The 17,810-nt window shown below is 34.1% G+C and overlaps 1 long non-coding RNA gene across 1 annotated transcript in view; it reads left to right on the top strand.

Moving 5' to 3' along the window:
* The window catches only part of LOC136099285 (uncharacterized), an 85,764-nt gene that overhangs the window by 58,379 nt on the left and 9,575 nt on the right, over nucleotides 1–17,810 (top strand). The window contains exons 4-5 of the long non-coding RNA XR_011738671.1: nucleotides 895–1,063; nucleotides 17,214–17,346. This is a non-coding gene — a long non-coding RNA (uncharacterized lncRNA). The remainder of the gene's footprint in view (nucleotides 1–894; nucleotides 1,064–17,213; nucleotides 17,347–17,810) is intronic.

Here is a 17,810-nt window from a genome sequence, read left to right as displayed (position 1 = left end):
TGAAGTTGTCTTATGGAAACCTGAGATACCAACAATTTAAATTGAGGATGCAAATTACAGTTTAGGTTGATCTTTATTTTTTTTGTGAACTGGGTCTCTTATGCACTTTTTTCAAAACAGTAAAGCAGAATAATAAAAAATCACTTTAGTCTTTATTGCCTTACATCCAGTAATTAGTTCTATAGCTGTTCCAACTGAATATGCTATAGAAGCTGAGCTAAGACTTTCATTCATTTATTCACAACATAATAGTAAATTTTGGAAAAGCCACCACATACGGGCTTGGAGGAGAAACAAACAAACAAACACCCCCACAAACAAACACCTCCACAAACAAACAAACAAACAACCTCACACAACCCCTCCCCCCAAAAACAATTAGAAGTAAAATAAACTGAACAACCAAGTATATCCTATGCTCTGTGAAACTCTCTGGAAAGGCTTGTAGCTTGAAAGATGCATGAAAAACAGCTAAAAGTTTGTGTTGTCAATAGAATTTTGTCCTTTGTTTTATTTCTCTTATTTCTATATCAAAATACCAGTCTCTACTCTTATGTTTCTTTCTGTGCATAAGAAGAGTCACTTAATTCATATAAAGAAATATTTCCCAGTGACAAGTCATACTTATTTTACCTTTTACTTGATTAACCTTCTGAAAAGTTAAGGTCCATCTATCTCTCTTGTTGAAAAGTATAAAGAAGATGTGCAGTCATAATGTGGATATGAGGTTTTGTTCTGTGTGCGTGTGTTATGCACTTAACACAGGCAGCTAAATTTTCACTTTTTTTTTCCTGAATACAGGCAAATGTTCTAAGTCTTGTTGCTATGCAGTTTAGCCATAGCAACAAACCAAAAAGCCAATGTGTTGTTATTTCTATTTTCCCTTCCCGACAGTTTGCCTAGTAAAGAAGACATGCTGGATATAGCACTGTCAAAATAAGTGAAGTGTTTCCTGTGAGAGCTGTCAAACATTTCATCTTTCAAAAAATTATATTCTGCAAAAATGCAAAGCAAGAAGGTGAAGAGGTTATAGTCAAGCTATCCATATCCTTTTGACACAGAGGTAAGAAAGTTTAAAAGTAATTACTGTGGAAGGAAAAGTCAGGATTTTAGTTATATATTTGCTTAATATAAAAAATACCATGGTACATTTTGGTTTTTGCCAAGATAACGGTATTTAATTTTTCACATTAACCGAGGAAAAGGTAAGGGGTGAACACCTAGTCTTCAATACTTAAAAGAGATTTATGATATGTGTGATGCATATTTGCTTCACAAAATATTTTATTCCTCTTCTCCAATGATGGCTTACAATCAACATTATACTGAGCTTCAATAACATACATAGAACTTGTGGGACAATATCCCAGTCTTAAGCAAAGATACATAAAGGATTTTCTTGTTTATTCAACAGATTATTCCTCAACTTTCCATGTGATTCCTAGCAAGTCAAGTTGAGTTTTAATGTAAAAGATTGGCCTCCTGCCTGTTGCTCAATTTAAATGGGACTTAGATACCTGATTGTTGTTTCTGATATGGAAAAATCTTACTAATTGCCTAAACAATAAGTTTGTTCCACTCGTAAAATAAGAAAATTATAAGAATAGTTCAGAGAAACACTGCAAATTTAAATGGCTTAATATCCAAATATATCTCTTCAATTTTGAATACAAAAGATCACAGAAATTAGTGGCTATTATAGTAGTACTGATTTATCAAGTTCTGCTAATTTGCCTAACCAATTATTTGAGACATTTTGGAGAAAAATTTTAATTTAGGGTGTACCTATGTATACAACTTCATTTGTTGTTTTGTTTTGTTTGCCAGTTCAAGGAGTCCTTTTCATTTACTTATTTATTTGCTTTTGGCAATGGGCCACACAGCCTCCTTAAAAGAAGGGAGGTTTGTGTTGGAACCATATAGAGATTGAGTCATGGAAGGTGTAAGCTTCCAGTTTCAAGTTTTTGAAACCATTTTAGCCACTGAATTTGTGTATAGAACAGGATACTGCTGTCTGCTCTTCCAATTTTTTATAAAGGAGCAAAAGCAACTAGCGCTCCACCCTAGTATAGTTCCAGGCTATGCCAGCTAATAGTCATGTTCTTACAGACCAGAGGCAATGACACATACTCCTCATAGAACTGATCTTTCAAACAAATAGTAAATTTAAGTGCTTCAGATTGCTGAATAGCACAGCCTTCCACAAACTGAGTACTTCTTGTGAACTATCTGTGCTTAGATGTTACGTGTCATATATAACGTATATGTATATCAGTAAATCTTTTCAAAACTGATTTATAATAGTTATGATTTAATATGAAACATACCTGCTTTAAAATTGATATACCATCACTTGTCAATAGTAGTATACTGATATTCATTTAAAGAACCAAATATTTGTGTGTATGTACATCTAAACAGCATAGAGCTTTTGTTTTCCTCCATGTCTTTTATGCCTCTGACATATATGTTAGGAAATTGTTTTTTGTACCTTTTATGAGCACATTCTGGACAACTTTTACAACAGGAAAACACAGATGTAGAATAATGATACCATACCTCACTGAGTGTTGAAAGGATTATTTTAGGTAATGCAGGTGCAATATTAAGGCAGCAGAAAAGCCATTTGTACATGCTACCACTTACCCTGGTCACAGTCTGATAATAATTCTCATATGAGTTCTTCTTGATGTTCCCAAGATATCCAGGCACTTTACACACTGAAGTGGAACCCATTTAAATGACAGCAGTTTTGCTTAGGTTCAAATCCAAAGCTTATTAAAGTATATAATAGTGTTTCCACTGACTTTCTTGGGCTTTGACTCAAGCTTCATGAATAGTGTTTAATTATAAATGAACAGTTCAGTGTTGTTTTTTTTTTTTATATTTATTCACCCAGTCTGGATTATCACTGTGTCTACCACTTCTTAATTTGCTAGCCAGGAACTCAGCAGTCACCAACAGTGTCCTACTTACCCTCCACATGAAGAAAATACAGTGCCTTCTGCAACTGGCAGCTGCTGCTGTTTCTCTGGGTTCCTAATTTCCTAACTCAACTCTTGTTGAAAATGACAAAGAAGAGAAGGTGTTGAAAAAAAGCAGCTTTGTAAGAGAGATGAAATCTCAGGTATATGTCAGTGTTTCTGCACTGACTGTAAATTACTGGTCAGAATGATTCCTGCTGGTTTTGTTTTCTGTCCAGAAAGTTCAAAATCTAGTCAACTTTCCAGCATGGACTGGTATGTTTGGAAATAGCAAACAAGTGGCATTTACTGTAATTGTACTCAGATATATAAGCAATGAAGCTGTGACTCCAGGAAAACCCATGAGAAGACTTGTAGGGCCTCTGAGACTGATTTAAATTTCTAAATGTATATATCAACATAAACTCACAACCACATATGACACAAGAACACAGCCATTCTCTTCTGGGTGCTCAGTTTTTTTGTTTTGTTTTGTTTGTTTGTTTGTTTGTTTGTTTGTTTGTTTGTTTTTTCTAGGCATCTACATTTTCCATGCAAGAAAAGAAATACCACTTTAGTGGCAAATTTTATGTACATTTGAGTATTGAAAAAAATATATATTTTCAGAAGTCAGATAAGATGTGTATTTTCAAAGCAAATTAAACTAAAGTATACTAGCTCTGCACCTTGCTGTGCTAACTATTCCGACAAATTAAAAAGAATTTTGCCCAAAACATGAGGCAGAAGTGGAAGAAGAAAAGACTTGAAGATTCCTCAGGAAGTTCTGTAGCATGAGGACAGTCAGAACAGACTACTGTTTCAGGAAAGTCTACTGAAATTCAAAACAGAAAGACAAGAATAATTTTGCAGATAAATATATTGAAGTTTGTAACTTATGATAAAATGAAAATCATACAGATTTTACTCCTCAACGTCACTTTCTTGGGTATTCGTGATTATGATTCTGCATATCTGTAGTGTTTTCCCTGACAAGTTATTTTGCTCAATGATATCTTCCTCTAATGAACCTTCCATTTAATATCTTTTTCCGTCTTCATTTCTTCCCCAGTTTATATCTGATATTATATTATGATAATACAATGGACATAACAGTCTTTGTCTCCACCACAATCTTTCTACCTCTCCATTATTAATACAAATGTGATAGGCAGATAAATACATGTGAAACACAAAAAAGGAGGGGGTACCTGTATGCACACAAAAACTCATTAACCCATCTATATGAAACATATACAAAATAGGAACATCTATCAAGAAATTGCAAAACAGCAAACTGATAATAGATTTAAAGATACTGTTTTAAATAGCTGTTGCATGCAGGGCATTCTTCATAAACTGCAGATAGGGTTCTGAATAAAGTATGAGGACATGTAACTCCATGACTATCTTGCTTAGTAAAAAAAAATCTGAAGAATATTTATAAAAAGGCCATACACTATCTCCAAAGGGATAAACAAAATAGCCAGCAGTGACAGTATTTGCTTTTCATGTGTGCAAATACAAGGCATAACAAATGTCAGTTCCTCATTTGCAAATTAAGATGTAAAGGAAATGTCTGTGACAGTACATGCAACAGTTCATATTTGAAGTTTGGCACAGTGAACTGACAGTCACAGAGGAAATGGAGTCGCTTAATCCTTTCTTTCTGCCTTCTAGCTACTGGCGAAGAGGGGTGGAATTTAATAAATACGTGATGAGAAAAGACCGTGAAAGGCTGGCATATTTTCTCCTTTGCAAGAACTCATCTTCAGAGATAATTAACTAGGTGACAATATACAATGTGCCATTAACAAGAGCATTCAAATAATTTTTGGACTTAAGTACAATTTCAAGCCACTTATCAGATTCTCATTTTTGAATCCATTCAGCTGTCAGGGTTACATCCTGGCTCTTTATTGAAGCTCACATGGGAATCCAAACCTTCTGATTTTCTATACAGATTCGTTTTGGAATCAATTAGAGCTGGTGGCAGCCTTGTCCCTGTGTGCTAAGGGGATTAGCTGGGTACTTGCTCAGCTGAAGCTACCTTTAAATGTACATTTAATCCTTTATCGAGAAAGAGTTGTTTTCCAGAAGATTCTGAAGCAATTGAAGCACTGAAATCAACAGATGGCAGATCATGACTGGAACAGTCTCCAATTTTGTAAAGGAAGGGAAAATGATATTTCATACTGGCTCTTATGTAAGGTTGTTACACTATGCAAGGAAGAGAGAAAGGGAAAGAGAAAGAAAAAGTCTTCAGATTGTCCCCCATTTGCTCAGATACTGTAACTACCAGAACTTCCAAGGACTCTCCTTTTATTCTTTTTGGCTCAGTAACTAATTCCCAACACAGTTTTTATATCTGACCTTTGGCCACCTTTCCACCAACATGTTACTAAATTATCTATTAGTTGTCTTAGCAATTTCAGCTTGTCATACCAAAACACATTCCTTTTGTCTTCTAGTGAACACTTCAGAACATAAAAATGTGTTGAAGAGTTGTCTACTCTTTTCTGTTTCCAGGCAGTCTGGTCTTTATTAAGTGAATCAAGTTGTTGAGAATGTATTTTGGTAGGTTGTGTACTGGGGTCTTCTGCTTAAAACAGCATTTATGAATGATTATTATGCATTGCAAAATTATATAGTTTCATTCTCCAAGATTAATTCAGTAAAGTTCCTGTTTATGAGAAGGTGGTTTATGCTCAACCACTACAACAAGCCCCAGTTGCTAAAGCTTGAATTCAGGTTTCTGAGATTACTTGCAAAACCTGATAATGTCGCAAATAAATAAGTAGCCTAAGAACAATTTACTTCTTTTAACTGAAGTACTACTACCAGCTTTTACTTCCATGACACAGAAAACTGGTTTATGGAATTATAATACCCTTACAATAATATATTTCGGTGTATTTAGTTTCAAAGTGAAAGTTATAAACAGGGAAGATGAGCTTCCAGGTCCAAGTAGTTGTATGTATGAACCCCCAGACACTTACTCTGAGGATCAGGACCTCCAAGGGAGCCTAGAAAGTGGGAGATGGCCAACCGTGTCATGGTCCTGTCAGTTATGACCTCTGCCACTGGCTATAGTGGCCTTGGTGGATTTTTTTTGTTGTTCACTATCTCCCCAAATAATGCATATCTATGAGTAATTTCCAGCCTTCCTAACATAATATCCCAGTAGGACCCCTGGCCTAATTTTGGCACAGTAACTGCACTTGAGCTGCTTGTATGCTATCTGGGGGTCAAGAGCCCAGGTTACTGACCCACATCACAGATGTTCAGGGCAGAACTTCATCACATAGTAATCTTTGAGATGTAATTATTCCCATTAGTTTGATTTGAGTTGCTTCATGCTGACAGTGAAATAAGTACTTAAGTTCTTCATTCACTCATTCTACTGTTAATCAACTCATGTAGGTAATGTGTTCACATTTCTCAAAATCTTGTATGTTCTGCAAGGTACTTTTGAGCTTTAGACACCGCTAGGTTATATGACACAGGGACAGAACTGAATGCTCCTGCTCTCATTGGAAATACAAGAGTCTCATAGAGAAAATAGATCCTCCGAGATGAGTTCAGAAAACTATAAATTATTCTCTCTACCAACATATTTTCCATGTCAAACTTTGCTATAATTCTACTACTAAATATCTGAATCTCAACCTTTTTTTACTCTCGTGACAGTTTTCTTAGAGTCTCACTTATCTCATAGAAACGATGGTGAGGTACCACATTTAGGTAAGGGATTTTTTTCTAAATCAAGAAGAAAGAACTTCACTATATAGTCAATTCACATATTTTTAATGGAAATTCTTGCTAAAGTAAGTCAGCTTAGATGTTATAATTCTGCATTTTCCAAACTTTGCAAAAATAAGAGGTCTAGTAAACATGCTTATTTAGTTATTCTGCTCAAAACCTCCCTTCAATTCTCAGCTGGAATCCATGGGCTCCGCATGTTTTCATAGCTGTCATATTTCTGAGCTAATAATATTTACAGTGTTCAGTCGAAGTGAGAATGGATCTGAAGATGAGGTTTTGTGAAATTGTTTTCTGAATCACAAAGCACAAAAAAAATAAAGTTAATGCATTATTCGTACAATAAAATATGAAAATTATTAATGCAATAAGGATAAATCACACACATGAATACACACACACTACTATGTCTATATATCAAAAGTATGATAGTACTGAAATGCCTATATTCCCAATGTAACAATTTTGAATAATGATATTCAGAGATTTAGACATAAAAGTTTTGCAGTGCCTTATATATAATAATTTTGGATACTACTTCCCAGTGGAGAAGAAGAATGCTTTATTCTTAACAGAGGATAGCACAACATTCATTTTAAAGTAACATGGCAATATGCTGAATTTAATACTCTAGACAGCAACATTATCAGAAATCTGTCACATAGAAATGTGCAACAAAATGCAGTCACACATACGTGTGAGTAATCTTGAGCTTGTATAAATAGTCATGAGTCTCTTAATTTTGGTAAAACCATTTTATATTTTCTAAGGAACATATCTATTATGTTCATTAATGGTGACAGAGTAGCAACCCTTGAGGCTGAAGATAAATCTATTATCAAGAACATCTAACCAAGTAGGGCAATCCCACAGAAAGTTAGCTCAGGAAACCAATAAAATAATGTATTCTGCCTGTGTAAGGGCATATGAGTTAATATTTATGTAAAAAAAAAAAAAAAAAAGTTTTTTTTTTTTAATAAAATGAAATTTATATTCCCATTCTTAAAATGTTTATATGTTAAAGATTTAAACAAACTCCTGCAAGGTGTTCTCTTGATTTAGTGATACAGTATGTAGTGATGCTATTTCTACTGTTGAAGTCAGTGGTGAATTTAAGCATGGATGTCAACTCAAAACTGAATAAGGGAAGTTCTTTATTTTCTATCTTTCATAGATTTTTGCATTCACAATTACTTTAGAGAAAAAGTATATTGAAGGCTGACAGAACAATACATTTGAAATACTGTTTTCATATTTTCACATATCAACTTGAGAAACTGAAGACTCAGAAATCAGATATATAATTTATATTAGTATTTAAGAAGAAGTAGCAAACAAGGAAATTGCTAAGGAAATTTGCCAATGACATATTCAGAAGAGTTGCAAGCACCAATGAGCACTCAGAGATTAACAGCATGGACAGAAAAATCAGAGATTCAGCTTGAAAAAAATACAAGCTCGAGAATCTGTGAAGAGATAAATTAAACCCTTTAAAGATTGAAAGGGAAGCAAAAACCTGAAAAGCATTAACTCTGGACAGTGAATTAGATATGAGTTTCCAATGTGAAATGTTGTTGCAGTAAAATAAAAAAGCTAATACAAATTTTGAACTGCATGTGAGTTAACATACAAAGGAAAAGTCTAATAGAACTCTTGCTAAGGTGCTGGTGTGATTTCACCTACATCAGTACATTCCTTTCGAGGCATCAAATTTCCATAAAGCTACTGACAAATTGGTAGTAGTTCAGTGAGCTGTATAATATAAATAAATAAATAACAACAAGAACAAAATCAATGGGCTAAACTGAATGATTTATTGTGAAACATTCAAGGAGTTAAATAGAAACCTGACCGCCAAAAAAGACATTCTCCCTGACATGAAAAAATGCCACTGAATGACATTTGCTTTGCATGAAGACTGAGTCTTTTCCTGAAAACCTTCTTTTTACCATAGTTCAGCCCCTATATGTAAAAGCTTATTGAAGCAGCAGCTAGGGACAGCAGCAGTTACAGCAGCAGTTACAGCTCAAAAAAGTCAAAGCATGTGCATCAGAGGAACCATGGCTGTTAGCATATTACAGTAATTCAATGAAAATAAGAAAGGAGGTCTGTGTGAAAGAAAATCTGTTTGAGGGGGGCTGTGATTTTACAAACAGCTTTTGGAAACTACTGAACAAAAAATGACATAAACTATGTGTCAGGAGCAATCCTGGGAATAATAGTTCCAGGGAATCACCCATACTTTTCTTCAGGATTCTGGGGTAGGTGGGAGAAAGATGATGTCATATATTTAATGATTTACCAATGTTAGCAAAGAAATTCCTCTCATCAGCTTTTAGCAGTTTTATTAAGGTGTAACAGTTTCTAATATGAAACATGTACATGTAGATAGATACAGATCAACATAAACATACATAGATATAGAAAAACACTATAGAAAAACCCCCATGGGTTCCTCCTTAACTAGATCATTTTTTTTTTAAATTTAGTAATACATTCAAAGACACTCCATTCAGATAAATTTAGTAAGAATGCTAATTGAGAACTCCTAAAGCTAGGTTATGATGCCTTATTTCACTCAATTAATACAACAATCTTGATCTTATGCATCCACACTGTATACCATTTCACATATCTCATGCTATTCACTACATTTCAGTTTTCATCCATTTTTTCAGTAGATTTCAGATCTAGTACTCAGGTAGTTTCAGAATTTAATTCCGAATTTTCAGCCTCAATACAAGGTTTTCTCTGTTAGCCTTCCATAACCCAGTAATTTAACTTGAATCCCATTCCCAGTCCCATCTGTTACTGAGTTGGGCAGTTCTTGCTTTTCTTTGAGGACTAAGATGCAATAAATATTTATATGAAAGATGGATATTTTCCATTCTTTCTTCTGCTGTGTACTGTGGTAGTATAAGAAAAAGCAATTACAAAACCTGTGCAGAGCTTGCACATCCTGAGATGTAACATTCTTAGTAAGGAAGAAATCTTCTGGGTCTTTAACTATTAAGTAAATGTTAACACCACTTTATTTAACATGTCTGAACTGAGGCTTTTCTTACATCTAACTTGCTTAAGCTTGGTTATTTTAAGATGTAATGCAATTACACACCTGTGAACAAAATCTTGTAATTGGAAGTATCAATTTAACTATGTGAGATATTAATAGATTGCTTTCACATCTTTTTTTATAATACACTCTTAATTTGGAACTGGTGATTATATATGTCTATGTCAGACATAGAATCATTTGGCAGTTTGTTACTTACCTGATTTTTTAATGTACTACTTTTTTCTCTCACAGTCGATAGCTGCCTTCCACTGTCATTAGAAGATATTTATTTGAGTCTTCCTTAAACATATTGATTGTAAAATATTTATCTTCCCTAAATTTGTTTTCAGTAAGATTATATTTCATTAGGATTCATCACTATATGTCATTAAGTGTCCAGCCATCCAATCATCTCCATTTTCATGATGAACAACCCATTTTTATTTTTGACTCACCATATCTCTGTTGTTTATCTGAGGTGGGGCATTTTTATATGATTCTTCCAAACGTCTTCTTACTTTTTTAAATCACAAAGAATTAATAATGGTTTCTGTTACTTGTGTCACACAAGCATCTTATAGGAGAAAATTAGGACCATTTGAACCACTCCATGATCCCTATGACTTCCTTAGTCGACATAATTTTAAAATAATTTAACAAGATTCTGTTTAGAAGTGGGTTTAGTGATGACTTGTATTTTTTTAATTTTTTATTGATTAAACAATATTTTCATATCAGTGTAATATAGAAAACCTATAAGCAATTCATCTGATTCTTAGATTATGAGGGTAAAATTTCACATTATGTTTATTGACCTCCATTGTTAAAGAATTCATTGATTTCATCCTGCAATTCATATTCTTGCCATTTGTCTAACTGTAACATACTATTTTCGACACAAGCTCTTCAAACAATCCATCTATGACATCCCTTGCTAATTTGTTCCAGTTGATATTTATGATTTAAAAATATGCATTTTATTTACACTTTGATTATTTTAAATTTCAACTCCTTACTCTTTGGACACATGAAGTTGCCATATGAATAGTTAAATTCCCATTTATTTTTACTTTCTTTGAGTTAAATGGTTTATGAAAAAGAAAATAAAACATTACAGAGCTCTTTTTCAATACTGCCAGTTAAGGATTTGTTTGAATAGATTTTTGTTTTCCATTGTATTATTTCCATCTCCTTTGTTGTCAACCACGTATAACAACAGAATATTGCACATCATGCTAATTCAGGAGGTTTCTGTTCAGCTAATACAGCAACATGTTCCTGCCTAGTAGGTGGCTGGATATACTTACAGATTTTTTTCTTCTAATTAATCTGGATGATGCAGGTTGTATGTTGCCTGTCTGCATTTTCCCAGTGTAACAGAAACAATGAATTTTGCTACAGGGACTTTTCCAGTATTGATTCACACAATTATGTAAAACCTCTAATATGAGATTTATTTGCAGCTTCCAAAACTATAACTTGATAACCACGGCCTCTCTCTGTATCATTTAACTGGTAATAAAGAAGTGATGTAAGACCAGAATGTGCAATCTGGCAAATAATAATTGACAAAGTTATATATCACATACATGTTTGTCTATTTAAAACATTAAAACTGAGATGTTTTAATTAATAGTTTCATACTTGATCATGAGATGTTTTTTCTTATTGTTCATTCTGGTTTTATTTATACAATAACAACAACAACAACAACACAAACCTGAAAGATCTTTCTTTACGTTGAAGTTCTATTTCATTGATACTCTAAATTTGCTCATATTTACATTTGTTCATACAGGTCCCAGGACTTCTTCTGAAGGACAAAAATTCCAGATACTAAAAGATAACAATGACATTCCACAGTTGCTTTTGACTATAGCATCATCTTTCAGACCACTTATAATAGCTGTTGAATAACATCATTGTTACTTAAATAAAAATGCTACCCACTGTTTTATCAGAATCACTTTTCAGTTGAAATTTACAATTGCATCACTTATCACAGCAAGAAATCCATTTTACTAAAAGTAATAGAAGGAGACACACTTTATGCCAACTTACTATAACAGTTCATTTGAAACAAGTGAATTCTAAATGTCTGTGAAGGAGTCTTGTACTAATTACACTGTTTTCCTATAATTCATTTTCTAGAATTTAGAAAATATATCTAAGACACTGACATTTCTGACATTTTCCAACTGTTTTCTTGGACGATTTTTAATGAATAAAAATAATGGATTCAAATATTTCAACATGAACTTAACTCTTAAAAAAAAAGTAGACTTAAAAATAGACTAACAAATTACTTCGGTACGTACTTTTTTAATCTTAGAGGTCCTTTACACTTTTCCGCAGTTTGAATATTTCTTCTCAAGAAATACATCAGGAAATCTGGTCCCTGAGCCAGAAAACTGCATTAATATAAGCTTAATTTTGAGGATGTTAGCCCAAGTTTGGTTAATGATTTCAATGAGACTCTATTATTTTTGATATTTTCTGTACGTACTAGCTTCAGGATAGATTTCATAAACATTTGAATGTTTTAAATATCTAAATCATAGTAGATGGTATATTTTATGCTTTTCTTTGAAACCCTTGAGCCCAGTTTTTTCCTTAACTTGAATGAATACTAGAAAAAAGTTCCTCAGATTTCAACTAGTGATTTCTCTGGATGCATTCACTGCCTATAAATAGTTGGTAACATTCCTTTATGTTTCTAATTAAAAACTGTTAATTCTTAATGCTGGTCTTCATATAATTTAATTTTAGAAAACCAATTTAAGTGTGAGCCAGTAAGTACAGGAACACAGGAGGGATTATGGCCAGGAATGGCCTAAACATGAGATCTGTAAAAGATCCTTCAGATTGCTAATCTATGGATCGAAGAGTTAATCACTTTGAGTTAGAGTGCATGTCAGTCTTGTACATAGACTAGTCATAAAAGAGAGAACAAAACTGCATGTATCATTACTGTGGTTTATTACTGCTTATTTGTTATTTTCTACTATGTTATGGTTTTAAAAAGTTACAATAATTCAATCAAATAGCAAAACCAACACTAAGTTACTTAAGCAAGCTTTTACACAGCATGAATAGCGCAGAATCTAAATTCCTAGGATAACTTTCAGCAACATAAATTACATGACCGTCTTCCAAATTCCTGTATAACTTTATTTACTTGCCAATTTCTGCATAAAATTGAGGTGAAAGACCTAAAGTTTGCAGCCAAAATCAATACAAAAGCACATTTTGCTTTCAACAAAATGGTTGAATGAGCAGGATCTCACAGAACAAAAAATAAAAGAATAACACATAGGATCAAATCCTGAAGGATTTTATAATAATGGGTGCACACATGCAGGATCAAGGGTAAGTAAGATGCCCTACACAAGCCTAATTCGAATTTGTTCTGACTTTCCAGTATTAGGATCCCAATAACACAAAAGAACAGAAAAATAAACTAAGTCAAAATTAAATTAAAGCAACTTAAAGTTGCTTGTATGTCTTTCTGTCTTCATAGTGTGGCCCACATAATCCTGCGGCAATTGCTGCAATTTCTTAAATACTGCTTATGACTTGAATGCTTTTGTAATTTTTCGTCATATGCCCAGCAGCAAAAGATTCATAAAGTAGATCATACACATGAAACACTAATAAAATTAAAAAGAAAAAAAAAAAACCAAACCACAACCTTTTATGCATAGCCATCTAATTCTGGAGGTTTGGGTTCAAATTTTTCACCTAATCTCAGTCACTTGGTTGCAGTAATTAAGTTAGAGTTTAGGTCTTCATCTATGCTTACTGAAGCAAATTATCTTAATGAGGCAGAAACTCTGAAAGTGTCCGCATGCCTCTAGTGTACATGCACAAAGAGATAATCTAAGGTGGTTATTTTCCTAACTGAGACATAGGAGTAACATAGGTTAAGTGGGAGGTCTTCAAAGACTGTCTTCTGTGCAAGTCCATTCAAAAAAATGAAGTTCTATCACCTTTGTTTCCTAATATCTCTGCTCTGATAGGTAAGTATTATAGAACAGAGATCGAACAAAATGTAGGACAGGCATTTTGTTTGGAAGACAAGTGAATGAAAAAGGCTGTTCAAAGCCTGCGTGTAGCAGGAGGAAAAAAATATCACTTTCATTATGGGATTTTCCTTCTGTCTTATTCTTCTGGCCTACTCAGGCACACATGACACCTGACATCCTGGAGGACCTGACACTTGGGTATTTGATGTTCCTACAACCAAATAGTATTGGTATCACCTCCTTTAATCAACCCGCACATGTCCTGCCTAACTGATAAGGAAAATTTACTTTATAGATTATTTAGGAAGAATGTTTTCGTAGACCATTTACAGATACTGTAGATTTTGTATAATTTTATTTCTAATCTCACCCTCATTTGCTGTTTTGCATGAAGCATTTAGATGCATACTGCCCTAAAAATGAACTCCCTGGCTATTCGGAATTTTTATGCTGTTACTCCCTGGTCAATTAATTCCACTTAAGGTCACAATTATGCTTTTTTATTACGTGTGATGATACTTTTGTTTGACATTCATGTTACTTGTTATATCTCATAAAAGTCATTAATTAAGAACTCCTAATCGTGGCATACAAGCTTTTTATTCTTAACACTTCTGCTGCATAAAGATTTCTAAGCACTTGAAATCTAAGTGAGATGCTCTCCATTCTGAGATACAAGACTTAAGGCTTAGATAAAAACAAGATTAGATTCTGTAAGGAGTATTGAACACAAGTATGCTCCCAACCCTTGAAACACACCTCAACTGAGGTAGAAGATTTGTCTCACAATTCATCATATCAAGAAAGCTTTTTTTTTTTTTTTTGCTTATTTACAGTCTACATTAAAAATTAACCTAAAACTTAAACCCTTACCAATCTGGGCCTTGTACTATGTATTGTAACTCTTGAACAAAATATAGACAAATGTACTTACTGAGGCCCAATGGTTATAGTAATTTAATCAAAAATATTTAGTAGTATTTAGTAGCATGTTTAGTTACTAGTTCAGTTACTTTAAAGACACCCTCTCCTTACCCTTTTAAATGTTCATATGCAAGCTTAGCTTTACAATCTATATTTCACACAGATTTTTTCATCACTACACTCTCTAAATGTCACTACATTAACTGAAGGCAAAGTAGGTGAGAGGAAGAAATTGCATCCGGGATCCCCTAGTTAAAGGCAAGAATAGTATTGTTGGCATGTCTTAAGCCAAAGATACCAAAGAGAAGAAAAACCTCAGTAATCTGCAGGACGAACAGAAAAGGAAAATGAGTTTGGGCTACATTTAAAGGTTTTCCTGATGTTGCTATGCTGCTTCTGGAATAACCTACTCTATACAGAACTTGTCCGATCCGATTCGCTTAAACTTTATCCCTGATGAACGCTTTTCAGTATAGTACCCCAAGCAAGTAAATGATGATATACTCTGAGACATCTGATGCAAGAACTTTTGTGTATGACGGTGGCATGGACAAATTGTGAAAGACTGACTATTCTGTGTTCTATTACTTAAGAGAATTACAGAGCTCCTGCCATCTGGTTGCACTACATTCAGTTGTTCTGAAGAACCTAAATTAGGGAAAAGGTTGAGTACATGTAGAAAATATCTACCCCTCCTGTACACCTGTAATTAAACAGACTAGAGTATTTCTGAATATGTTTAAGCTCATTAGGTTTAGGCACTGTCAGTCACGTTGTGGAACAATCTTCCTCTTTTAAAATTAAGAGGGACACCATGACAAGTAATATTCACTCTCTGCAAAAATGTATCAACAGTAGAAGGAAAGTCACAACAAATAAGTTCTAAGATAAGGGAGCAACTAGAAAAAAAATAATATTCAGAAAGCAAGTTTTAGTATTAGTATTGTTTACATAAATCTAAACTGATGGATGTTAGTCTGAGCCTTGTATAGGTATGAAATATTTATCCTGCCGTTGTGCAGTCTGCGTAAGATTCACTCGGGAATGATAAAAGTCAGATAAAAGAGGAAGAAAGAATGTTTTAAATGGTGCCTTTTTTAATCAAATCAGAAGAGTTTCAAAGGATTTTCAAACTAGAAAGTTTCAGAGAAATTGGAAGAGAGCAGGAAGTGAGGAAGACAGAATGGAATAGCCACATCCTACACCTGTACTCGAGTCAGATAGGCATGAAGCTTTCCTGGAGCAACTCTAGTGCTGCCATCACTTCCTAAAGTTTCAGAGCTCCTTTCAAATGACTACGCCTGCCAAGTATGCTCTAATGCCTTTGTCAAGTACTGCACATTCACAAGTAAGAAGTACTGAAATGCCAGAATATGTCCAGGCAAATGACATTTAGAGTTGATATTTTCAATCAAAATTGACTTTCAAAGTAATATGAGCTTTAATCTTATTTCAAGTTTTTGTTAATTGTATTTGCTTTCTCTTACAATACATGTCTTACAACCAAACAATGGAGAGTTCTGTGGAAACAGAAGTGAGACAAATTCTTTATTTTGTAAAATTTTGTCAGGAAAAAAAGTCTTCTTGGATTAATTTTCTAACAAACTAACAACCTTGACTACAATACCTTTGCTATATTTGAAGGGCTGCAAACTGCTCTACTCTTTCTTCTCACTTCTCCAGGAAGTGAAAAGCTCATCCTTGTTTATCATGAGCATAGTCTTTGTAGGTGTGTCAGCAGCAGAGAATAACTAGGCAGTAGATTGGTTTTATCCTGGTCCTTTGGAACAATTTCTCTATTGGAATTGTGCAGGAAAATCCTGTATTCCCTGACCTGTTTTGATATTATACTCTGGCACGTTGAACAATACAGAAATAGTGAATCAGGTTAACCTTTTCTTAAAAGAAAAAACAAAACAAAACACACCCACATTGCGCCTTTCAACAACTATATATGATAATGTTATCCTTTGGGAACAGTGACATCGATGAGACATCAGCCTCTCCCCGCAAACCCCCTCCAGTTTAATACAGAGATATCAGTAGCAATATGACATAAAGTATAGAGAGATCTTTTCCTCATTGTTGTGTTCTTCACTGTAAATTAATAGAAGCCTGTGCATGTCTGCAACCAGACTCAACAGGCTTGTTGGCCAATATGAACACCACTTCAGCCATTGTCTTCCAGACAGACAGTGTCTTTAGACTTTTTGCATCTTAGATAAAAACCTGAAAGTTCAAGGACAACTTACCCTTATTTAGTCTTGATCAGATTACAGACCAAGAATATAGGACTTTTGCCTCTATCTGCTTGTCTTCCATCATTCAGGGATTTCTACTCATTTATTTCATGCCTGAAGTAATTAAGTTAATTATTGATTTTACTATACGTTTTACTGTGAAAGTGACTGAACATAGGAAAGGGTTTCTCAGAGATTTTGTAGAGTCTCAACCTTTTGGTAGCCTAAAGCTTTGACTCTTTTGTAGCCAAAACCCAACTGGACATGGCCCTATGGAACCTGCTCTACCTGACCCTGCTGTGTGTGAGGACTTGGGCAGGATAATCTGCACAGGCTCCTTTCTGATTCTCAGCTACCCTGTGATTCCACAGCTGCTTGAGGTAAACTGACTTACAGAATCTCCTTATTGCATATGGTTCAGCCATTTTCTGTGTTTGAACTACAACCACTAAGAGTCATGACAATCTACTGCCTTAAAAATAAAAGAATAGCCAATTTCTCACTTATTATAATTTGTGTTTATGTTTTTCCCTTTCTTCATAACTTTCCCGCAATTTTTTTTCCTAATGTTGATTTGTATGAAACTATGCACTACTGGAAAAGAAATGTCAAGTACTGCAGATCCTTCTACAGCACATCAACTATGTTTCTGTATTCAACCTTCAAAACTGCAGAACTGGATTCTCTGAAACTATTTCTCTTCCAGGGGAATAAAATATTGCTCCAAAATAATCTCAGCTACTGAAAAAAGCTACCACAGACACTGAAAATGTTCTTTCTTGTTCACCATCCCCAAAATACAGGGTGTTGTAAAATGATGGACCCAATTTCTTGTTGAATTGCA

This window comes from Patagioenas fasciata, chromosome 3, assembly GCF_037038585.1.
Source record: "Patagioenas fasciata isolate bPatFas1 chromosome 3, bPatFas1.hap1, whole genome shotgun sequence".
In the NCBI taxonomy this organism is placed as follows: Eukaryota; Metazoa; Chordata; class Aves; order Columbiformes; family Columbidae; genus Patagioenas; species Patagioenas fasciata.
Note: the sequence above shows the minus strand (reverse complement) of the source record. Positions and strands in the feature narration are given on the sequence as shown.